This window comes from Pseudophryne corroboree, chromosome 2 (genome assembly GCF_028390025.1).
Source record: "Pseudophryne corroboree isolate aPseCor3 chromosome 2, aPseCor3.hap2, whole genome shotgun sequence".
NCBI classification, from domain to species: domain Eukaryota; kingdom Metazoa; phylum Chordata; class Amphibia; order Anura; family Myobatrachidae; genus Pseudophryne; species Pseudophryne corroboree.
Window position 1 is genome coordinate 536890834 of NC_086445.1, and position 25388 is coordinate 536916221.

The window sequence follows — 25388 nt, forward strand, 5'->3', positions numbered from 1 at the left end:
CTGATCGCAGGCAGGAAATTACCATGAAGCACATTTACACTCATTCAGGTACTATTGTTAGACCGGCTATGGCGGCGGCCTGGGTTTGTAGTGTGGTTGTGGCATGGGCAGATTCCTTATCTATGGAGATTGACACCTTAGATAGGGATGCCATTCAAATGACCATAGAGCATATCAGAGATGCTGCCTTGTATATGAGAGATGCTCAGAGAGACATTTGTTTATTAAGCTCCAGAATAAACGCTATGTCTATTTCTGCTAGGCGGCTCTTGTGGACCTGACAGTGGACGGGAGACGCCGATTCAAAGCGGCATATGGAGTCCTTGCCTTACAAAGGGGAGGAGTTGTTTGGAGACGGCCTCTCGGACCTTGTCTCTACTGCTACGGCTGGTAAGTAGAATTTCTTACCTTATGTCCCCCCGCAGCATACAAAAAAGGCACCTCATTATCAAATGCAGTCCTTTCGTTCCAATAAAAACAAAAAGGTACGGGGATCGTCCTTTGTTGCCAGAGGGAAAGGCAGGGGAAAGAAGCTGCACACAGCTAGTTCCCAAGAGCAGAAGTCCTCCCCTGCGTCTGCAAAGTCCACCGCATGATGCTGGGGCTTCCCGGGGGGAGGCAGATCTAGTGGGGGCTCGTCTTTGGTTTTTCAGCCACGTCTGGGTTCACTCGCAGGTGGATCCCTGGGCATTAGAGATTGTTTCTCAAGGATACAGGCTGGAATTCGAAGACTTGCTTCCTCGCCGTTTTTTCAAATCGGCTCTGCCGGCTTCCCCATCAGAGAGGGAGCTAGTGTTGGCCAGCAAGGAGAGGGATATTACTCAACCCTGTTTGTGGTCCCAAAACCGGACGGTTCGGTCAGACCCATTTTAAGCCTAAAATCCCTGAACCTGTACTTGAAGAGGTTCAAGTTCAAAATGGAATCACTCAGGGCGGTTATCGCCAGCCTGGAGGGGGGGGATTGGATGGTGTCCCTGGACATAAAGGATGCTTACCTTCATGTTCCGGTATTCCCCCCTCATCAGGCGTTCCTGAGATTTGCAGTGCAGGACTGTCACTACCTGTTATGTACACCAGTGCCTGCAGGAAAGTACTGGTGTCAGAACTGTTATGCACAACAAATGGACTCACAGACAGACTGGGGAATATGACATAACGTACACAGAAGGTGATAGGGTAACAAAATACACACAAAGTGAACAGAGAAGCCCAGAGGCTAAGGAACTGGGTATCTCCCTTGTATTAGAAATGCTCAGATGGGAAAAGCAAGATGTTGTGTTTTAATACATAGAGAACCCAAAATGCTGTTGCTAAGGGCAACAGCAAAACCCTAAAGGGTTACCAACGGGTGTGGCAGTAAACTCCTTGGTCAGAGATGGAATGATAGACACAAGGAGAGTCTCCACAATCCTAATTCTCACTTGCAGTGCACAGGTTCAGTTTACTGCCACTAAACTGACCCCTGACACCTAGCACAGTGAGACAGGATTAGACAGGCAAGTCTTAGAATACAGCCGCAAACTTGCTAAGTTCACAGAGTAGTAACAGAACCCCAGCAAGCTAAACGACTGACTCCAGTCTTACTGCTAGGTCTGGATTGGCAGAGTGTAATACCAAATCCCCAGGCCTATTTGCAGTAAGCAACAAACAAATACAAAGCTACACAGTACTGGCTAACTTTCAGGAACTGACTAACCAACAAAGATTCAGCAGCATCTGCTTAACCTGGAAAGAGGCCTTATAAAGCAGGTGCTGTCCACGCCCCACTCAGACCTCACAGACTGTGAGCACAAAAACCAGCACCGGATCCCCTGCCGTGCACAGAGCCTATAACCACTGCACAGCAAAAGACCCGAACCGGAGTATCAGCTGCGCTCAGGTTACTCCGCTAGTACTTGTCTCCCGGTTGCCATGACGACGTGGCAGCACAGGGCAGGAGACCCTAACAGTACCCCCCCTCTGACGAGGGGTCAAAGAACCCCTACCACCGGGTTTATCGGGGAACTGCGAGAAGAAAGAGCGTATCAGTCTGGGGGCATGAAGATCACAACTGCGCACCCACGACCGCTCCTCCGGGCCATACCCCTTCCAGTGCACCAAAAATGACAGCCGACCCCGAACCACCTTGGAGTCAAGAATCCTTTCAACAACAAACTCCCTCTGGCCACGTATCAGAAGAGGGGAAGGTCTTCCACTGGAAGAAGGATTCCTAATCGCCCGTTTTAAAAGGGAACAATGAAATGTTTTATTGATACCCAAAGAACGGGGCAGATCTAACTGAAATGCCACCGGATTGATAACCCTGGTGATCTTATAAGGGCCGATGAACCGGGGGCCTAACTTATGAGATGGCTGTCTCAACTTCAAATTCTTGGTAGACAACCAGACGAAGTCTCCTAATTTGAAGCTGCGGGGTCTTTTCCGCTTATCAAAAACCCTTTTGGTCACTAATGACACAGACACAAGGGCTTTCTTCACTTTCCGCCAAATACCTCTAAGGACCGAAACCACAGAGGAACCACCAGGCGTGGAGTCCAGGGGGTCAAAAGAATTGGCCTTAGGATGATGCCCATACACACAAAGGAAGGGAGAGATCCCTGTAGCAGAGTGAGCCGCGTTGTTATAGGCAAACTCCGCCATGGACAGATGAGCAACCCAGTCAGTCTGACACTTGGAGACATAACACCTGAGGAACTGCTCCAAGGACTGGTTCACCCTTTCAGTCTGCCCATTAGACTGCGGATGGTAGCCTGACGACAAGCTGACAGAAATCTGGAGATCGGAACAAAATGCCCTCCAGAATTTGGCCACAAACTGGGATCCGCGGTCAGAGACCACATCAAGTGGCAACCCGTGGAGACGCACAACATGCAGCATAAATAATTCAGACAGGCGTCTGGCCGATGGCAGCCCAACCAGTGGAACGAAGTGCGCCATCTTCGAAAACCTGTCAACGACAACCCAGATGGCTGTCATCCCCGAGGATTTGGGCAAGTCCACCACAAAATCCATTGAAATGTGGGTCCATGGCTTAGATGGGATAGAGAGTGGATGTAATGGGCCAACAGGAACCCCTCTAGGAGTCTTATTTCGGGCACAGATGTCACATGCCCGAACCCACTGATCCACATCCTTAGCCACCGAGGGCCACCACACCGCCCTAGATAGCAACTCCCGAGTTCTGGCAATACCCGGGTGACCTGCCGACTTCTTGGCATGGAATTCCAGGAACACTCGCTGTCTTAACCTAGGAGGCACAAACAAAAGACCTACCGGAAGGTCTGGAGGAGCCTGCTCCTGTGCTCTAAGGACTAATGATAAGAGGTCCTGGGTAATGCCCACTTTAATACATGATGGGGAAACAATGGGCAACGGCTCCTCGGTGGTCTCCTGGATTGGAGCAAAACTCCGCGAGAGCGCATCAGCCTTGATGTTTTTTGACCCAGGGCGATATGTTATCAAAAAATTAAAGCGAGCAAAAAACAAAGCCCATCGTGCCTGCCTGGCATTGAGACGCTTCGCTGACTCTAAATATGCCAGATTCTTATGGTCAGTGAGAATTGAGACCACAAACTTAGCCCCCTCAAGCCAGTGTCTCCACTCCTCGAGTGCATCCTTAATAGCCAACAATTCCCGGTTACCCACGTCATAATTCATCTTGGCAGGCGAAAATTTACGGGAAAAGTAAGCACAGGGATGAAGGCGATTATCAGACACTCCCATCTGAGAAAGCACTGCCCCAATACCCATCTCAGAGGCATCCACCTCCACCACAAAAGGACGCTCTGGATCTGGGTGTCGCAGCACCTTGGCCGAAACAAATGCCCTTTTGAGACGGGCAAAAGCCGCTTTAGCCTCACAAGACCAGTGAGCAACATCCGCCCCTTTCTTAGTGAGTGCCACCAAGGGCGCCACTATAGACGAAAATCCAGCGATAAATCGTCTATAAAAATTCGCAAAGCCCAGGAAACGCTGAAGCGCCTTCAAACTAGTGGGTTGCACCCAATCCAGGACTGCCTGTACCTTGGAACCCTCCATTTGGAAACCTTCTGGGGAGATAATATATCCTAGAAATGCGATTTGCTGAACTTCAAATTCGCACTTCTCCAGCTTCGCCCCAAGCCGGTGGTCTCTGAGTTTCTGGAGGACTAAGCGTACATGCTTCCGATGTTCCTCCAGGGAATGGGAGAAGATTAGGATGTCATCTAAGTATACAACTAAGAATCTATCCAAATATTCCCTGAGCACATCATTCATGAAATCCTGGAAGACTGCCGGGGCATTACAGAGCCCAAAAGGCATCACCAAATATTCATAATGCCCTGAGTGGGTATTAAAGGCAGTCTTCCATTCATCCCCCTCTCTTATTCGGATTAGATTGTACGCACCGCGTAGGTCAATCTTAGAAAAAATGGTGGCAGTACGAAGCTGGTCAAACAAGACCGAAATGAGAGGCAGTGGGTATGAGTTTTTAATCGTGATACGGTTCAATTCCCTGAAGTCGATGCAGGGTCGCAACGAACCGTCCTTTTTACCCACGAAGAAGAACCCCGACCCAACTGGAGACTGTGAAGGTCTGATAAATCCCTTAGCCAAGTTCTCCTGAATGTACTCTGCCATAGCCTGAGTCTCAGGACGTGACAGGGAGTACAACCTGCTCTTGGGAAGCTTAGCATTTGGCAACAAATCAATGGCACAGTCATAGGGGCGATGGGGAGGTAGTACCTCTGCAACTTTTTTGGAGAACACGTCCGCAAAATCTGCATAACACCCTGGCAATCCTGGCAAACTTAGCTGCGAGAGCCTGACTGGAAGGCTCAAGCAACTCCTGAAACAATCAGTACCCCAACTAAGAATCTCCCCAGAGACCCAGTCAAATTGAGGATTGTGGGCCCTTAACCAGGGTAACCCCAACACCAATGGGGCAAAAGTACAGACAGTCACATAAAAGGACAATCTTTCAGAGTGTGTGGCTCCAATAAACAAAGAAATCTGGCTAGTGCAAGAGGTAATTTTACCTTGGGATAATGGTTCCCCGTTTAACCCACAAATCTCAATTTCCGATGCCAAGGGTACTAAGGGAACAGAGTGTTTCAGGGCGAATTGGCGGTCCATAAAAACCCCGTCGGCCCCACTGTCCACAAAGGCCTCAGTCTTGACAGTTTGACCGAGGATCTTCAAGGTCACCGGAATGATAAAAGTCTTCTTGGGAAATTCTGACTTCTGGCCTGACAGGATATTTCCCATCACCCTCAGGCCCTGAAGTTTTCCGGCTTTTCTGGGCATGATACTACCACATGACCTGTATTCCCACAGTACAAACACAACCCCTGCTGTCTCCTCCGCGTCTTCTCACGCGAGGAGAGGCGGGTAGCCCCAATCTGCATAGGCTCCTCGGAAAATTCCTCAGAGTCTGAGGTTCCCTTGGGAAGGAAGGAAATCTCAGTCTCCCTTTCAAGCCTACGCTCTCTCAGCCGTCTATCCACCCGGATGGATAACTGCATGAGCTGATCCAAGCTATCAGGCAAGGGATATTGTACCAGTTGGTCCTTTATCTGGTTAGAAAGACCTCTTCGGTACTGGTGTCTCAGGGCTGGGTCATTCCACTGGGTATCATGGGCCAACCTCCGAAACTCCGTACAGTAAACCTCAACTGGCCTTCGCCCTTGCTTAAGGATCGAAATCTGAGCCTCGGCTGAGGCCGTCTTGTCAGGGTCATCATACAACATGCCCAGTGCCGTAAAAAAAGCATCAACACTTTTAAGCGACGGACAGTCAGGCTGCAACCCATATGCCCAGACCTGTGGGTCTCCTTGTAGCAAGGAAATCACTATGCCCACCCGCTGAATCTCCGACCCAGAAGACTGAGGCCTAAGCCGGAAGTATAGCTTGCAGCTCTCCTTGAAACAAAAGAACTGCGAGCGATCTCCAGAAAAACGATCCGGGAGATTTACTTTCGGCTCCTTAACCCCTGCAGGTGCTGCTGCTGCGGGAGCTCCGCCAGCAGCCTGGGAGGTGTGCATTTTAATGGACAGATCATTAAATTGTCGAGTCAGGACCTGCACCTGATCGACCACCTGTTGCAACGTATTTTGAGGGGTATGCTCCATATTCCCACAAAATTTCAACAGGAGTATTAGGCTGCTGAATATGTTATGTACACCAGTGCCTGCAGGAAAGTACTGGTGTCAGAACTGTTATGCACAACAAATGGACTCACAGACAGACTGGGGAATATGACATAACGTACACAGAAGGTGATAGGGTAACAAAATACACACAAAGTGAACAGAGAAGCCCAGAGGCTAAGGAACTGGGTATCTCCCTTGTATTAGAAATGCTCAGATGGGAAAAGCAAGATGTTGTGTTTTAATACATAGAGAACCCGAAATGCTGTTGCTAAGCGCAACAGCAAAACCCTAAAGGGTTACCAACGGGTGTGGCAGTAAACTCCTTGGTCAGAGATGGAATGATAGACACAAGGAGAGTCTCCACAATCCTAATTCTCACTTGCAGTGCACAGGTTCAGTTTACTGCCACTAAACTGACCCCTGACACCTAGCACAGTGAGACAGGATTAGACAGGCAAGTCTTAGAATACAGCCGCAAACTTGCTAAGTTCACAGAGTAGTAACAGAACCCCAGCAAGCTAAACGACTGACTCCAGTCTTACTGCTAGGTCTGGATTGGCAGAGTGTAATACCAAATCCCCAGGCCTATTTGCAGTAAGCAACAAACAAATACAAAGCTACACAGTACTGGCTAACTTTCAGGAACTGACTAACCAACAAAGATTCAGCAGCATCTGCTTAACCTGGAAAGAGGCCTTATAAAGCAGGTGCTGTCCACGCCCCACTCAGACCTCACAGACTGTGAGCACAAAAACCAGCACCGGATCCCCTGCCGTGCACAGAGCCTATAACCACTGCACAGCAAAAGACCCGAACCGGAGTATCAGCTGCGCTCAGGTTACTCCGCTAGTACTTGTCTCCCGGTTGCCATGACGACGTGGCAGCACAGGGCAGGAGACCCTAACACTACTGATTTCAGACATTGCCGTTTGGGCTGTCCATGGCCCCAAGAATTTTCACCAAGGTAATGGCGGAAATGATGGTGCTCCTGCGCAGGCAGGGGGTCACAATTATCCCATACTTGGACGATCTCCTCATAAAGGCGAGATCTCGGGAGAAGTTGCTGGACAGCGTGTCTCTGTCCATGAAGACGTTGCAGTTACACGGCTGGATTCTCAATATACCGAAGTCCCAGCTAGTCCCTACAACGCGTCTAACTTTTTTGGGCCTGATTCTAGACACAGACCAGAAAAAGGTTTTTCTTCCGGTCGAAAGGGTTCAGGAGCTCATAGCCCTGGTCAGGAACCTATTAAAACCAAAACAGGTTTCAGTGCATCATTGCACGCGGGTCCTGGGGAAGATGGTGGCTTCATACGAGGCCATCCCTTTCGGCAGGTTCCATGCAAGGACTTTTCAAATGGGACCTCTTGGACAAGTGGTCCGGGTCTCCCATTTACAAATGCATCGAAGGATCACCCTGTCTCCCAGGACCAGGGTATCTCTCCTGATACCAAGCGGAGGAGCGGAGGAATTGCTTCGGGAAAAACCGGTTCTGATTCAGTCAGACAATGTCACGGCAGTGGCTCATATAAACCGCCAAGGCGGAACGAGGAGCAGAGTGGCTATGGCAGAAGCGACCAGGATTCTATGCTGGGCAGAAGGCCATGTAAGCGCGCTATCAGCAGTGTTCATCCCGGGGGTGGACAACTGGGAGGCGGACTTCCTCAGCAGGCACGACCTGCATCCAGGAGAGTGGGGACTTCATCAAGAAGTCTTCGCACAGATCACGGGTCAGTGGGGACTGCCTAAAATAGACATGATGGCATCCCGTCTCAACAAAAAGCTAAAGCAGTATTGCGCCAGGTCAAGGGACCCTCAGGCGGTAGCGGTAGACGCTCTGGTGACACCTTGGGTGTTCAGATCGGTCTATGTGTTTCCTCCTCTTCCTCTCATACCCAAAGTGTTGAGAATAATAAGAATAAGCAGGGTCAGAACAATCCTCATTGTTCCAGATTGGCCACGGAGGACTTGGTATCCGGAGCTGCAAGAGTTGCCCAAACTCTTGAAGGGTTAATGGTCCTGTTCCACGATGACAAGGCACTTAGCTCCTGAGGGAACTATTCGCAAGTCCCATCACGGCGAGCGTACCTTCCCGCTGCACGCCGTCACCCCTAACAGAGCCAGAAGAATGAAGAGTGGTGAGTACTAAGCCGACGTCCCGGCTAGCGGGCCATTATGGCGGCATGAGGGTACGGAGACGCACGGCTTTCAAACTGGGGCGGAATGCGTCTCCAGACACAGTACACAGCTGTGTCTCAGTACATTGTACACAGTACCCGCACTGGTAAAAACAGCCTTAAAACGTTTTTCTCTCCATTTTAAGCACCAGATTGCCTCACTTTAAAAAAAGTTGGAAGACCGCGCGCCATTGAAGGGGCGGGGCCTTCACTATGAGCGGGTTCAGCAGCTCACCAGCGCCATTTTCCCTCTGCAGTGGACACAGACGCTGACTGACAGTGATGCCCAGCTCCTCCGGAGAGACTCCAGATTACCTCAGCAGGGGGGGGGCGATCATTAGTGTACTAAGTCCCCTATCAGGGTACTTAGTCTGTGACCCAGCTAAGCTTGGCATTAGCGATAAGGGCACTTTGGGGGCTGGCTCCAAATAACTCTGTGTCTCACTGAAGGGCTCTTTGTGGGTTAATTGTGCTTAACCTTTGTGTGTGTGTGTGTGTGTGTGTGTGTGTGTGTGTGTGTGTGTGTGTGTGTGTGTGTGTGTGTGTGTGTGTGTGTGTGTGTTTTTGTGTGTGTGTGTGTGTGTGTACGCGCCCGCCAGCGTCTCAAATCCCCTCCCATTTGTCTGCAAAAGCGATCTCTGGCCCATATCCTACAGTCTGACTCTGACACTGAAGGGTCAGACATGGAGGAGGGTGAGGTGGATTTGGAGGGGGGGGATGCAACTCTGTCACAGGAAATAGAGGATCTTATAGAAGCTGTCAGAGATGTTCTGCAAATTCCTGATAAAGTGTCAGAGGAGTATGAGGAATCTTATTTTAATGTAAAAAAGAAGTCCTCAGTCACTTTTCCTGCGTCAAAGGAATTGAATACTCTGTTTGAAGAACCGTTGATTAATCCTGATAAGAAATTACAAATCCCTAAAAGGTTGCTCTCATCTTTTCCTTTTCCTCTGGAGGACAGGAAAAAATTGGAAAATCCACTGATAGTGGACGCATCAGTCTCTAGGCTGTCACGAAAAATTGTATTGCCTATGCAGCTTCCCTAAAAGATACGACTGATCGTAAAATTGAGACTACACTCAAATCATTGTACACAGCTGCTGGGGTGGCCCAGAGACTCACTATTGCATGTGCGTGGATCACAAAAGCCATTGCAAAATGGTCAGGTAACCTAACTGAGGGGTTAGATTCCTTGTCTAGGGGGGATGTTGTTTTACTCCTGCACCATGGCCCTCATTCCGAGTTGTTCGCTCGTTCTTTTTCATCGCATCGCAGTGAAAATCCGCTTAGTACGCATGCGCAAAGTTCGCACTGCGACTGCGCCAAGTAACTTTACTATGAAGAAAGTATTTTTACTCACGGCTTTTTCTTCGCTCCGGCGATCGTAATGTGATTGACAGGAAATGGGTGTTACTGGGCGGAAACACGGCGTTTCAGGGGCGTGTGGCTGAAAACGCTACCGTTTCCGGAAAAAACGCAGGAGTGGCCGGGGAAACGGTGGGAGTGCCTGGGCGAACGCTGGGTGTGTTTGTGACGTCAACCAGGAACGACAAGCACTGAACTGATCGCACAGGCAGAGTAAGTCTGGAGCTACTCTGAAACTGCTAAGTAGTTAGTAATCGCAATATTGCGAATACATCGGTCGCAATTTTAAGAAGCTAAGATTCACTCCCAGTAGGCGGCGGCTTAGCGTGAGCAACTCTGCTAAATTCGCCTTGCGACCGACCAACTCGGAATGAGGGCCCATATACAGGACTCTGCGAACTTTATGGTGGAAGCCATAAAAGAGATTGGTTTGCTTAATGCACGCACCACCACTATGGCAGTGTCAGCATGCAGGGGCTTATGGCTACGCCAGTGGACTGCTGATGCAGACTCCAGGAAAGGCGTGGAAGGCCTACCATTCACAGGAGATGCATTGTTTGGAGACAAACTAGACAAATGGATCTCCAAAGCTACTGCGGGTAAGTCTACGTATCTTCCTTCCGCAGCTCCCCCCAGCCAGGAAAGCTTATTCAGCTTCAAATTTACAGTCCTTTCGGACAGCCAAGTTTAAGGGAAAATCCAGAGGTGCTTCTACGGCCTCCAGAGGCGCAAGAGGTAAACCACGCAAACCAGCAACTGCAGGTGCTCAGAAACAGAGCTCAGACTCTGCTTCCTCAAAACCTTCAGCATGACAGTGGACCGCGATGCCTGGAGGACTGTCACATGGGAGCCCAACTAAAATTCTTCAGTCACATCTGGTCACGTTCGTGCCGGGATCCCTGGGTCATAGATCTTATTTCCCAGGGCTATAGACTGGAGTTTCAAGAGCTCCCACCTCACAGATTCTTCAAATCAGGCTTACCAGCTTCACAAGAGGCAAGTATAACTTTACAGCAGGACATCCAAAAACTGGTACAGACTCAAGTCATTGTTCCAAATCCACCTCATCTGCACAACAAGAGGTACTATTCCAACTTGTTTGTAGTACCGAAACCAGACGGTCCGGTACGACCAATTCTGAACCCAAAGTCCTTGAACCCGTTCTTAAGAGTGTTCAAGTTCAAGATGGAGTCTCTGAGAGCGGTGATCTCAGGTCTGGAGGAAGGGGAATTCCTAGTGTCTCTGGATATCAAGGATGCGTACCTTCACATTCCGATCTGGCCGCCTCATCAGGCTTATCTACGGTTTGCACTGCAGGACTGTCACTACCAGTTCCAGGCCCTGCCATTTGGTCTCTCCACGGCACCAAGGGTGTTCACCAAAATGATGGCAGAGATGATGTTTATACTCCGCAAGCAGGGAGTGAACATAATTCCGTACCTGGACGATCTTCTGATAAAGGCGCCGTCCAGGGAGAGGTTGCTGGACAGCATTGGTCTCTCAACCAAACTTCTCCAGGATCATGGGTGGATTCTGAACCTTCCGAAATCTCACCTAGAGCCAACTTTGAGGCTCCCATTCCTGGGAATGATACTGGACACGGAGTCGCAGAAAGTGTTCCTTTACCCGGATATCGATGCATCTATGCATTCGCCTTCTGGGGAAAATGGTGGCCTCTTACGAGGCGCTTCAATACGGAAGGTTTCCAGCTCGATCTGTTGGGCAAATGGTCCGGATCACATCTTCACATGCACCAGAGGATCCGTCTGTCGCCAAAAGCCAGGATCTCCCTTCTGTGGTGGCTACGGACTTCTCACCTCGTCGCGGGTCGGAGGATCGGAATTCAGGACTGGACCCTGTTAACCACAGACGCAAGCCTCAGAGGTTGGGGAGCAGTCACCCAGGGAGTGCAGTTTCAAGGAAGATGGTCAAGTCAGGAAGTCATCCTTCCAATCAACATTCTGGAACTCGGGGCCATATACAACGTCCTTCTGCAGGTCTCTTATCTTCTTCACGATCGGGCCATTCAGGTCCAGTCGGACAATGTGACGGCAGTGACGTACATAAACCGACAGGGCGGAACGAAAAGCAGAGCAGCAATGTCAGAGGTGTCAAGAATTCTCCTCTGGGCAGAAAAAAACCGCTGTGTCATTGTCAGCGGTCTTCATATCGGGGGCAGACTTCCTCAGCAGACACGACCTGCACCCGGGGGAGTGGGGCCTTCACCCGGAAGTGTTCAGGTGCTTGAAACATTGTGGGGATATCCACAAATCAACATGATGGCCTCTTGTCTCAACAAGAAGCTGAATCGGTATTGTTCCAGGTCGAGAGACCCACAGGCAGTGGCGGTAGACGCTCTGACGACTCCATGGGTCTATTAGATGGTGTACGTGTTTCCTCCACTTCCTCTGATCCCAAGAATTCTCAAAAGAATAAAAAGGGAAAAGGTTCAAGCAATACTCATTGCTCCAGACTGGCCAAGAAGGGCCTGGTATGTGGACCTTCTGGAGATGCTCCTCGAAGATCCGTGGCCTCTACCTCTTCGCAAGGTTCTTCTGCAACAGGGCCCTTTTGTCTATCAGGACTTACCGCGGCTACGTTTGATGGCATGGAGGTTGAATGGCTGATTCTAGCCAGAAAATAGATCCCTAACAAAATTATCCCTACTATGATCCAAGCCAGGAAGGGGGTCTAAACATTACCACCGTATTTGGAAGAAATACGTCTCTTGGTGTGAGAGCAGAACTTATTCTGCGGTGGAATTTCACATGGGACGTTTCCTGCTTTTTCTGCCGGTAGGTGTGGATGTGGGCCTACGTTTGGGCTCCATAAAAGTCCAGATTTCGGCCTTGTACATTTTCTTTCAGAAACAATTGGCCTCTCTCTCTGAGGTTCTGCGCATCCAACCTCCCTTTGTGCCTCCCACGTCACCTTGGTGTCTCAATTTGGTGCTGAGGTTCCTCCAATCAAACTGGTTTGAACCATTACAGGAGGTGGACGTAAAATATCTTACGTGGAAGACCGTCACACTGTTGGCCTTGACTTCAGCAAGATGTGTGTCGGAGCTGGTGGCTTTGTCTCACAAGAGCCCCTATTTAATTTTCCATGAGGACAGAGCTGAACTCAGAACTCGTCAGCAATTTCTTCCAAAAGTGGTGTCTGCGTTTCACATCAACCAACCTATTGTGGTTCCGGTTATCACCGACACTTCCGCTACTTCAAAGTCTTTGGATGTTGTGAGGGCTTTGAAGGTATATGTAAAGAGGACAGCTCATCACAGGAAATCCGACTCGCTGTTTGTTCTATATTATCCCAATAAAGTTGGGTGTCCTGCTTCAAAGCAGACAATTGCATGCTTGATCAGGCTCACTATCCAGCATGCTTATTCCACGGGAGGTTTGCCGGTTCCAAAATCTGTACAGGCCCACTCTATTAGGTCGGTAGGTTCTTCCTGGGTGGCTGCCCGAGGTATCTCAGCTTTACAGCTCTGCTGAGCAGCTACTTGGTCTGGTTCGAACACGTTTGCTAAGTTCTACAAGTTCGATACTTTGGCCTCTGAGGACCTTCAGTTTGGTCAATCAGTTCTGCAGGAACCTCTGCACTCTCCCACCCGATTTGGGAGCTTTGGTACATCCCCATGGTACGAAATGGAACCCCAGTATCCTCTAGGACGTAAGAGAAAATAGGATTTTAATTACCTACCGATAAATACTTTTCTCGTAGTCCGTAGAGGATACCGGGCACCCGCCCGGTACTTCGTTCTTCCTGCACTGTTACTTGGTTAAATATTGATGGTTCAGCTGTTGCTGATCCTGTTTAAAGTTGGGTTAACATAGCTTTTCTCTGTTTTGTGTGTGCTGGTTCGGAATCTCACCACTATCTTTATCTATTTTTCTCTCAAAGTATGTCCGTCTCCTCTGGCACAGTTTCCTAGACTGAGTCTGGTAGGAGGGTCATAGAGGGAGGAGCCATCCCACACTATCAAATTCTTAAAGTGCCCATGGCTCCTAGTGGACCCGTCTATACCCCATGGTACTAAATGGAACCCCAGTATCCTCTATGGACTACGAGAAAAGGATTTACCGGTAGGTAATTAAAATCCTATTTTTTTCAAGTATGTAACAGCTACATAATGTGGGTCAGGTGCAATCAGGGAGATTGCTAGTCTCTTTGGGGAGTCAGGGAGATTGCTACTACTTCAGAAAGTCTCCCTGACATTTAAGCAGAGTTGGCAAGTATGGGGGTGATTCAGACCTGATCATTGGGCTGCTTAATTTGTATTGCTGCATTTAGATAGTCGCCATCCAAGGGGAGTGTATATTTGCTGTGCAAGTGTGCGGATTGCATGTGTACGCCGAGCTGCAAAAAAAACCTTAGTCAGCAGACAGCTGCAAATCCGTTCGCACCTCACTCACCATTGAATGATTTTTCCATTGCATGCAGTGTGTGCGCAGGCCAGGACTTACTCCTCCACTGCGGTGAGAAAACGCTGATCGGGTCTGGAGCTGACGTCACACACCCTCCCTGAAAACGCTTGGGAACCCCTGCGTTTTCCCTGACACTCCCAGTAAACGGTCAGTTACCACCCACGAACGGCCTTTTCCCGTCAATCAGCATGCGAATGGCTGTGCGATTGTAATTTTCACACCAGCCTGTCACTGTCCGGTGATGCCTGTCGTTTGCCGATGCGTGTGCGCATTGCGGTGCATACGCATGCGCAGTCTTTCGCTGATCGCCCGCTGTATGAAATCGCACAGGAGTGATCAGATCTGAATCACCCCCTATGTATGGTAGTGAGGAACACAGTGTCAGCAACACAATTACAGGGTAAGCTTAGTAAATAGCTATGAGGGGCTACACTGTAAATATCTATTACAGAAAAAAGTCTCAAATGTTACATTTACTTTTCAACTTTACAATAGTTAATTCTACCATCCCCTGCCACTGGAAAAAGCAGTAGCATAATATTCAATGCAGTTTAGAACTTGGAAAGTAACCAGATGAGATGCAAGGGCTTGGGTCAGTAACAGGAAATTTGCGGTTTATATATGTCAGAGATCAGCCGATGAGTTGACAATCCTGGCGGACAGACAGGAATTAGCTGTAAGTGTTTGCAGAGTTCTACAATAGTACATTTTGTTACAAGAGCTTTACAGTGGTTTAAGCCCCAGATCGGATTGCGGACCCTTTTTAGCATGGATTGCAGATTCTGCTAAAAAGCAGAATCTGCAATCCCTCTGTAGCATGCTGGGGGGCCCCCAGCGCAGGGCAAGGCCATCCGGCATACTAACTCCCGCCCCATGGCTGCAATCTCAATCCGATCGTGATGCGATCGCAATCGGATTGCGGTCGCAGCAATTGTGGATGACCCTTGCCGCAGCTAGGCTGCACATGCAGGTGATCCGCCACCACTTTTTCCATTGGTGTGGCTGCGTGTGACGTCACACAGCTGCCTCAAAAATGCTGCCTATCTACCCCTGTTTTCCCAACGCCGCCACTGCAACAGTCCGTTGCCGTCCCCCTGTCAATCAGGTAATGTTGTTCGCAGGTAATGCAATGCACTTGCATTGGCCAGGCTGCGCGTGCGCAGGATGGTACGTGCGTGTGCACATTGATGCCCGGCACAGGGATATTGCAGTCGCATTGCAACCTGAATAACCCCCTGAGTCTACAATATGTACAAATTGTAAACTCCACTGGCGCAAGGACTGAAATTAAAGATTAAATATTTATTGTAAAGCGCTGCTTAATATAATAATAATAATAATAATGTAAAATTAATAAATCAGTGCTAAAGTGCACAATCTCCATTAGTATGAACTTTGGGCCTAATTCAGATCTGATCGCTGGGCTGCTTTTTTTGCTGCCCTGTGATCAGATAGTCGCCTGCTACAGGGGGAGTGCATTTTAGCTGTGCAAGTGTGCGATCGCATGTGTAGTAGAGCTGCACAAAATTAGTGTGTGCAGTCTCTGCGCAGCCCAGGACTTAGTCTTCCAGTGTGACTGAATCCTGCTGATCAGGGTCGGAGCTGACGTCAGACACCCTCCCTGAAAACGCTTGGGCACACTTGCGTTTTTCTGGACACTCCCTGAAAATGGTCAGTTGCCACCCACAAATTGCCTCTTCCTGTCAATCACCTTGTGAACACTCGTTCGAATGGATCCTTCGCACCATCCTGTCTCTGACCGCCGATGCCCGTTGTAGCCGTCCGACACGCCTGCGCATTGTGGCTCAGACGCATTTGCAGTTCGGATCTGATCACCTGCTGTGACAAAATGCACAGCAGCGATCAAATGTGAATTACCCCTCTTATCAAGTACTAAATAATATATTGAGCATGTGCTGGGAACATGGCTTTGATTGTGACCAATGTACTTTCTGAGTGTAATTTATATGTCCTCCACAATTTTTCTCCCATAGTGGAAAAATAAATACTGTCTGGTTAATTGGCTTCTGTTGAAACTAACCCAATTTTGCCAATGGGACTGTAAATTGTAAATAACTGATTACTGCATAAGGGCCCTCATTCCGAGTTGTTCGCTCGTTATTTTTCTTCGCATCAGTGCGATTTTCTGCTAACTGCGCATGCGCAATGTTCGCACTGCGGCTGCGTCAAGTAAATTTGCTAAGAAGTTTGGTATTTTACTCACGGCATTACAAGGTTTTTTCTTCGTTCTGGTGATCGGAGTGTGATTGACAGGAAGTGGGTGTTTCTGGGCGGAAACTGGCCGTTTTATGGGTGTGTGTGAAAAAACGCTGCCGTTTCTGGGAAAAACGCGGGAGTGGCTGGAGAAACGGGGGAGTGTCTGGGCGAACGCTGGGTGTGTTTGTGACGTCAAACCAGGAACGACAAGCACTGAACTGATCGCGCTGGAAGAGTAAGACTCTAGCTACTCAGAAACTGCAAAGAAAAATCTTTTCGCAATATTGCGAATACTTCGTTCGCAAATCTGCTAAGCTAAGATTCACTCCCAGAGGGCGGCGGCTTAGCGTGTGCATTGCTGCGAAAAGCGGCTAGCGAGCGAACAACTCGGAATGAGGGCCAATATGTAGATGCTGTATAAATAAAAATCTATATAATAATCAAGTATGACCTGTGACGTAGCTTTCATACACAGTGGCAGTAGAGATGGTACAAACTAGAAGAGGACAACCCTACAGCTGCGGCACAAGGTAAGTATAGCAGGGTGGACCCGGACCCAGTCTATGACAGATCCAAAACTACTAGTAATAAATAAGGAGATACAGTGAACACATTTGAAAGACCTTAATACAGCAAAACAGCTCTTGTAAACTAAATGCTTTCATTGAGTATACAGTGGTGCTTGAGTTTGTGAACCCTTAAGAATTTTCTATATTTCTGCTGAAATTTGGCCTAAAACTACCTCAGATTTTCACACAAATCGTAAAAGTAGATAAAGAGAACCAAATCAAACAAATGAGCTGCATCTCGAGAACATGGGTCATGCAGCAAGCCAACAACCCAAAGCACACAAGTCATTCAACCAAAGAATAGTTAAAGAAGAATAAATTCAAAGTTTTGGAATGGCCAAGTCAAAGTCCTGACCTTAATCCAATCAAAATATTGTGGAAGTCGAGCAGTTCATGGGAGGAAACCCACCAACATAACAGAGTTGAAGCTGTTTTCTACGGTGGAATGGGGTACAATTCCTCCAGGTCGATGTTCAGGACTAATCGACAATTACCGGAAACATTTACATGCAGTTATTGCTGCACAAGGGGGTCATACCAGATACTGAAAGCAAAGGTTCTCATACTTTTACCACTCACAGATATGTGATATTGGATCATTTTCCTTCATCCAAATGCCCGAGGTGGCACTATCATTTAAGCCAATTACTATTGATTCTATGCACTAACCAGAGGTTCTCAAACGCGGTCCTCAAGGCATCCCAATGGTCCAGGTTTTAAGTTTATCCATGCTTACCCACAGGTGACTTAATTTGCACCTCGGTCAATGTGATCTAAACCATGGATATACCTAAAACCTGGACCGTTGGGGTGCCTTGAGGACTGCGTTTTAGAACCTCTGTACTAAACTGATTTGTCAAAGGTGGTGCTACAAAGGTTTAAAAAAAAAAAAAAAAAGCATTCTTTGCTATGTAACATAATTGACTGCATTAAACTCCTCTTTATTTGTATATTTGCCCTAGTATTGCAATTTCTGGATATTTGCACTTGTGGCAAGGAGTGTCACGCCTGGATGTACGTTGCAGTTCCTTTGGTGGCAATATTTCCCACTGAGGAAGCAGGGCCGTTCCACCCCCATACAGTGTCTGTGCATTTCTCAAACTATTGCTAGCCACCCTGAGTGCAACTACAAATGCTGAAATAAAAGAATCCTCCAATTGTTCATACAGTAAGTCAACAAACTTTGGCTCTTTGAAGCACTGAGAGTCAATGAATTGGCAGAGTGTTGAGTGGCAGAATGAGTAGAGATACTGGAAGGGTGATAAGCTGCTGTGAGTCTCTGCATCGTCATACCACCACACAAACAACAGTACATTGATGCAAAATTTGTCTAATCCATCCGAATTAGGCTGTTGGCCAAGCTGATATTGGGGGCATGCACCAGTAATGCAACAAACACATGAAGAGGAGAGGTGATTGGTGTCACACAGCGCTCTCTTCTGCAATCAGTGACTGAGCAATGGAGCTCTAAGTGGAATGTTGTGCAGAAAAAGTGACTTAGTGTAACTAATACCCCTTTTACACCACCTGAAATATCCCGGGATTATGCACGGGAGCACGCAAAATCTCAGGACTGCAGGCGGTGTAATAGGGGCCTTCTCCTAAACCCCGGGTCCACTTTCCCAGGAATCCAACAAGGCACATACGCAGGGTTGGACACGGGTAAGACCCGGGTAGATGGCGGTGTAAATGGGTAAGCCGGGTCAGCCGACCCGGCACCTATTTACAGCATGGCAAACCTCCCATAACGCAGTGTCCAGCGGGCGGTAGGGAGGCTGGGGGTCACGGCGCACGCTGTCTATGCAGACAGCGTGCGCCGAACTGGTTGCCATGCATCGGCTGGGGACATGGCACATGTTGTCTATGCAGACAGCAGCGCCATATCTGGAGCCTGGAAGCGCCAGAGGCTGCGGGCAGCACAGCAGCATCCAGATTGCTGTGCTTGACCCCGGCGAGATGCTCCGGAGTCCCGCTCTGCAGTGTTTCCCGGCGCTTGGAGATTACATCATCTCTAAGCGCCGGCCCACAAGACACTGCACCCGGGTGTAGTGTAAACAGTGCCGATCCGGGAATATCCCGGATCGGCACTGCAGTGTAAATGGGGGGAGTCCCGGGTCTGACCCGGCTTGGAGCCGTGTTCCAAATCCAGGGTCAGACCCAGGATTTTGGTGTAAAAGGGGTATAAATGTTCAAACAGCGGCGTGGGGACAATACCCGTACAAGAAAATACCCGTTCATCAGTAAAATTAAATTTGATGGTTAAGGTTGGTTCCTCACTGCGAAATGTTCTGCAGTGGTCTAACAAATGATTACACTCATTGTAAATAACTTGTACACCTTACTTGCATCCACAACTGCTGTAGTGCCTTGTGTTCATTCTGATACAATATATTTATGTATATGAATTATTTTGAGTGCTATTGTTTTAGTGCAGGAGTTAGAGTCACAGTTATCAGTATGACTAACTATGCAGTCATAATCCAGTGACCATCACCCCACTGATCCGATAATCCTTTTACTTATTATTTCAGGCCTGTCAGGATAAGTCATGTGTTACTGGAACATTCAGTGTATGACAAGCTCTTACTTTGTACAACAGTGCGGCCACCTAAGTACTCTATCGGACTATTGCCAATATTTATGAATTCTAGGAAAAAAATTTCCACTAGGAAAATTACATGTAGCACACATTAAGCCTGATTGGTTGGAGTGGCTATCCATGCTGCTTACATGGAAGCAGAAGCAATAGCTCTATTAGCATAATGCATCAGTAGTAATCATACCTCTTGCTTGCATTAGTGATCTGAGCTGCATCCTAGGATGCAGTATCGGATCATCTGCGATACCATCGGACGGCTGCGTGACCCATGGGTCCAACAAAGAGGCCAGGAAATCTCTGCCTTCTGATAGAGATATTGGCCTCATCACTCCCTCGCAACGGCAGCAACATGCCTCCGTTTTGGGAAGTGGAAGCCGTCAATCACTGACAGTCTGCTGTCAATGGCATCCGAAGTCGTAGTAAGCAGTGTTTGCGCAAAGTACCGAACAACCACATCTGAATGAGGCCCATTCATTATGCAGACATAAAACACTAAAACCCTGACTATGGCTTGATAAATGGACATAATCATAATATTTGTGCAAATGAAATGATTTAATAAATTGTTACTGCTTTCCCCACTGGCCGGAATGTCAGTCCGGTAACTGGCTTTCTGCAAAGGTCCTGCTAGGCCAGCTGCACTGAGCTCCCAAACTGTAATAAAATTGTCTCTAATTATACTAGTGGTGTGGGTCAGTGGTGACAGCACTATATATAATCTGTGAGGCACCCAGCGTAATATGGACTGAATAGTGACATTAAGTTGAGTGCAAAACAAGATGCTGGCTTGAGTGGATACATGAAAGTGGCTACATTATACTTCCAGCTTTGGTAAAATACAATTTCCTTTAGTACTGAGTAGGGTGGCCAATCCCGGGATCGGGATCGGCGGGATCCCGGGATTTGGGGCCAAAAATGCCGGGATTTGAATCCCGGGATTGGAGCCTTCAATCCCGGGATTCACGTGCGCATGCGCACTACTGATTCTTGACCGGGCAGCGCCGCTGAGCACTAGCGCTCGGCTCAGCCTCAGACGCTGCCCGGCCCCGGCTTCCCTGCTGTGTGCGGCGTGACGTCAGCGAGGTCACGCTGCACAGCCCCTTCAGCCATGGCCGCTCCTTCCGCCCTCCAATGCGCCTGCCTGCCAGCCAGCCCTCCTGCCCGCCACAATTTGAAAGTAAAGAGGACTCTAAAGCAGGTGCACTGTGAGTGATACTCACGCTGCGCTGCCCTGCTGCCTGCCTCTGGACCTCAGTGACCCCTCTACTCCATAGTGAGTATTATATATATCTATATATATATATATATATATATATATATATATATAGAATTAATTAATGCTGCAGCACTCTGAGTCTTTTAAACATCAAAGGTGTATTGGAAAAATCACATCATGATTTTTTCAGTACACCTGTGATGTTTAAACGACTCAGAGTGCTGCAGCATTAATTTATCCCATTGCTTCCATCACTTTATTCCCTGAAGCAGAGTGCCAGGCTGTATGTACCATAATATATATATATATATATATATATATATATATATATATATATATGTTATACATACACAGTACAATCCCGGGAATCCCGGGATTGAGCATTTTTCAATCCCGATCCCTGGGATTGGAAAAACGGCCCGGGATTGGCCTCTCTAGTACTGAGCAATAACAAAAGCTTTTGTGCCAACTGAACCCAGTACAATATTCACTGCAATACCCTGACCACAACGTTATATACACAATCCTTTCTACTTTCTAATATTTCTGTGAACCCTCTGGTGTTCAGTGTAAACAACTGGGTGCAAAGGTACAGACCCTTACTCTTAAGCCTCGGTTAGCTTGTTTTTGGAGCAGATCTGACCAGAGGGTCCCTCGCTGATCATGAGACCATCTCTTGTGAATATAATCAACTTTTACTTACATTCTCCTTCTATATAAATCTTTAGTTTCAAACACACTTTAACATCTCTTCTCCAGCACAATACTTTATTAGATGTTATTTGCTCAGACATAAATGGTTTTCCTCACATCATCAATGTATTTCAGAAGACAGCAGCAATAGGTTACAACTTAACAGATGTTGCTGAAAGCATTAGTGCTACAATCACACAGGATCATAATGGTCACATTACCATGTCCTTAACCAGTTGCAACTATTCCCTTAGTCATGAGCTGAACCAGTAGCCAGTCTCTCGAGTCGAAGCTCCCCAAATGGTATACGGATGCTTTACATGAGTAATACTCAACTATTATTCCTGAACAACGACTCAATTACAATAAGAGGGCTGTTACATGTTAGTTAACTTGTTGCTGCTGATGGCACAAACCCCCCGATCAAGTAGAGTATTTCCTTAATTCATGTACGAGAGATCCTTCGTTCGGCCAAGGGTTTGCATACTTCCTGTCAGCCATGTTGCCTGATGCAATCCCCCCCCCCCCCCTCTTCACGGTGTCTTACAAGGGAACTCTCAGCTGATGGGACATCTTCCCCACCATCAGACAATACCACTTTAGACACAGAGTATTAGGGCCTTTATTACATTCATAGAGGCATTCAGCTTCACAAATTGGGTGTCTCTTCCACTGCGACACAATGCTATGATTATGTAGAATTGCCTTTCAAAGCTTCTCTCCTAAGAGACAGCAAGAAAAGAAGAATTGTTCTAATTTCAAAGCCGTATAAAGGAGTAGAGTATAAAGTAGGAAAGAAGGAGACCCTGCTGCACGTCCCTTACAGTATGGAGCATTTTTTACATAGAAGCACTCGCCCTCAAGTCATGGGTGTATCTTGCAATCCAGACACACTACTTGGATTCTACAGTGTACCCCCTCATTCTGTCTGTGGTACTGTATAGGGTATATGGTCAAAATACCAGCATGTGAGTTCCTGACAGTCGGGAGACCGTCAGCAGGATCCCGACGGACAGAATCCTGACACATCCCTCAAGTAAATACTAGGGTAGAGGCTCTCTCCTATTTTCATTCTTATGTTGATCTCTCCAGGGGTACCCTTGCTTCTAGGGGGCTTTCCTCTCCTCAACAAAATACTAATGTCTTCTTCCTGATAAATTGAAGCAAGAAAAAAATTGCTGGCTTGCAGTGGTAGACCTTATCATACCCAAGACAGCTGCCTGTTTTGCCTTCCCTTCAACTTCAACCAGTTCATGCATTGTAATGACAGATCATTTCCATCTATGGGGTCTATTCAATGAATCCGACAAGTCGGAAAAAACGGCATTTTCTGACTTTTAGGTCGAATCTGGATTTGACCTATTCAAGTCTGTTGCCGTTTTTCCAACTTGTCGGAAAACACTGGATCGGCGGATTAGCCACGGATCCACGTATTTTGTCGAATTTGTGGGCGTTTCCAACAGGTGTTTAGTCCGTTTTCGACAATGACTATTCGGCTTCACAAAAAGTCAGATCGGCATTGTCCAAAACGGGCTAAACCTGTCGAAAATGCCTGCAAATTGAATAGTGCAGTGTCGGATCCTCTCCGTCGGAGAGGATCCGACACCAATTGAATACACCCCTTTGCTGTATATTTAGTAAGTGTCACTCATTGGTGGTGTTACATCATCCTGCCTTCAATATAGCTGTATTTGCCCGCAGCACCATAATCTCGTACAGTTCATTTTGAGCTATAGTGATTTAATAGAGGTCTACAGAGGAGCAGTCACAGGCCCTGATTTGTGACATTTTCCAGCATAAAAACAAATGAAAGATCACATTTTTTAATTACTGGTGGCATACAGATGTGATTTGGTGGAGGCTAGAGAGATAATGCGCTGTTGCATTTTGACAAGCATCAAAACCTTTAAATTAGGGTCTGGAAATGATGTTTCAGCTTAGATGGAACACATTGCATGTAAGTAAATGAAACTGGCATTTTTAGTATGGCTCCCTTTTAGCAGGTGTATCCACATCCACCAATATGAAACTTCAGCTATAGGCACAAAAGTAACAGACCTTTAACAGCCTTTACAAAATAAAATTCCAATCTATTTTCGCAATTAAAGCAGCATATGCTTAAACACCAATAATAGGGGAATTTAACAAGGCTGGAATTAATTAGCCAGGGAAATTCAGCAGGGTGTCCTTGTTTCCCACTGTATGCCCTTGTCCTTGATAAGGTTTTGAAATTAGAACAATCCTCTCTCTCTCTTCCTATCTCTCGGGAGCAGAGCTTTGAAAGGTAAATCCTACAGAGCAGTGAATGCAAATCTTCCATAGCTTTGAAAGTGATTTCATTCTGACATATGCTAAAAGAAACTCTTTCAAGAATCTTGCACTTCATCCTCAATGATTCTCATCATCTTGACGTATATTTAGGCTTTAAAATTATGCAGAAAAAAGGTGTTTTGTGGATCTATTAGATGGTAACCTCGATTTCTCCTCTTTTCAGTGCTACAGTACACCAGCATTATCCTGACATCTACATTAATATCCGCAAAATGTATTTTGGAGTCAGACATCTCCAGTTAGTCTACACGGAATTAGAAACAGAAAGTGGCAGCAAAAGCTAAGCACTTTTTCCTTACTGTTCAATCATTGGTCAGTTGTTTATGTCTCACTAAATATTCCTAAAGCACTTCCTCTTCTGGTAATTAGCATCGGTGCTGAGCTTGTGGTTCACAAATGCAGCATTTTTACGCAATAAAGAAATACCAAACCTGTTATAGCTTCTTATATTATTGTCATCGATAAATTAAATACCATTACGTTTCTTGTTTGTAAACAATGAATTGTTAAGGTGCATACACGCTTTGCGATTCTGCCTAAAGGCCGATTTTGATTTTGCGATTTCCCTTGAACTCCCCGGAGCCCAGAACCACCAATATTGACTACACACACGGTGCCATTTTGGCTATACAATTTTGACTATAATAGAAATGGGAGGCACTTGATATCCCGGCTCTCGTTATCCTGACGCCAGAATCCCGACTGCCGGGATACCGACAACTATTCTCCCTCTTGGGGTGTCCACGACACCCCTGGAGGGAGAATAAGTAGGGGCTCTTTTGCGATTGCCCCGCTGCCGACATTCCGGTGGTCGGGTTCCCGGGGCCGGTATGCTGGGCTCCAGGATCCCGACCTCCAGGATCTCGTGGTACACCCACTAGAAACTAGATTGTACACTTTCTAGTCAAAATTGACCTGCATGCACAGTCTATTTTTTCTTAAGATACCGACCCCGCGGGAGCGCACATCGGTATCGCAGGCTGTATACACGTGGGGCCTCATTCAGACCTGTTCACTCGCTAGGAGTTTTTTGCAGTCCTGCGTTCGCATAGTCGCCGCCCATAGGGGAGTGTATTTTCGCTTTGCAAGTGTGCGAACACGTGTGGCAGAGCTGTACAAACAGATCTTGTGCAGTCTCTGAGTAGCCCAGGACTTACTCAGCTGCTGCGAACACTTCAGCCTGTCCGGGACCGGAATTGACGTCAGGAACCCTCCCTGAAAACGCTTGGACACGCCTGTGTTTTTCCAAACACTCCCAGAAAACGGTCAGTTGCCACCCACAAATGCCTTCTTCCTGTCAATCTCCTTGCAAACGCCCGTGCGAACGGATCCTTTGCACAAACCCATCGCTGAGCGGTAATCCGCTTTGTACCTGAGCGATGCGCCTGCGCATTGTGGTGCATACACATGTGCAGTTTAGACCTGATCGCCCGCTGTACGAAAATGCAACCTAGCAATCAGTTCCGAATTAGCCCCATGGTGCAATATGTGCTATGTTTTCTACCGATATGGACTACAGGTTGAGTATCCCATATCCAAATATTCCGAAATATGGAATATTCCGAAATACGGACTTTTTTGAGTGAGACAGCGATAGTGAAACCTTTGTTTCTCTAACGTCCTAAGTGGATGCTGGGACTCCGTAAGGACCATGGGTATTAGC

The 25388-nt window shown here is 47.5% G+C and overlaps 1 long non-coding RNA gene across 1 annotated transcript in view; it reads left to right on the plus strand.

Annotated features, from left to right (window-relative positions):
• LOC135034136 (uncharacterized) overlaps positions 1-24159 on the plus strand; it is a 30630-nt gene extending 6471 nt beyond the window's left edge. Inside the window, exon 2 of the long non-coding RNA XR_010229419.1 lies at positions 23889-24159. This is a non-coding gene — a long non-coding RNA (uncharacterized LOC135034136). The remainder of the gene's footprint in view (positions 1-23888) is intronic.
• Positions 24160-25388: the final 1229 nt, after the last annotated feature.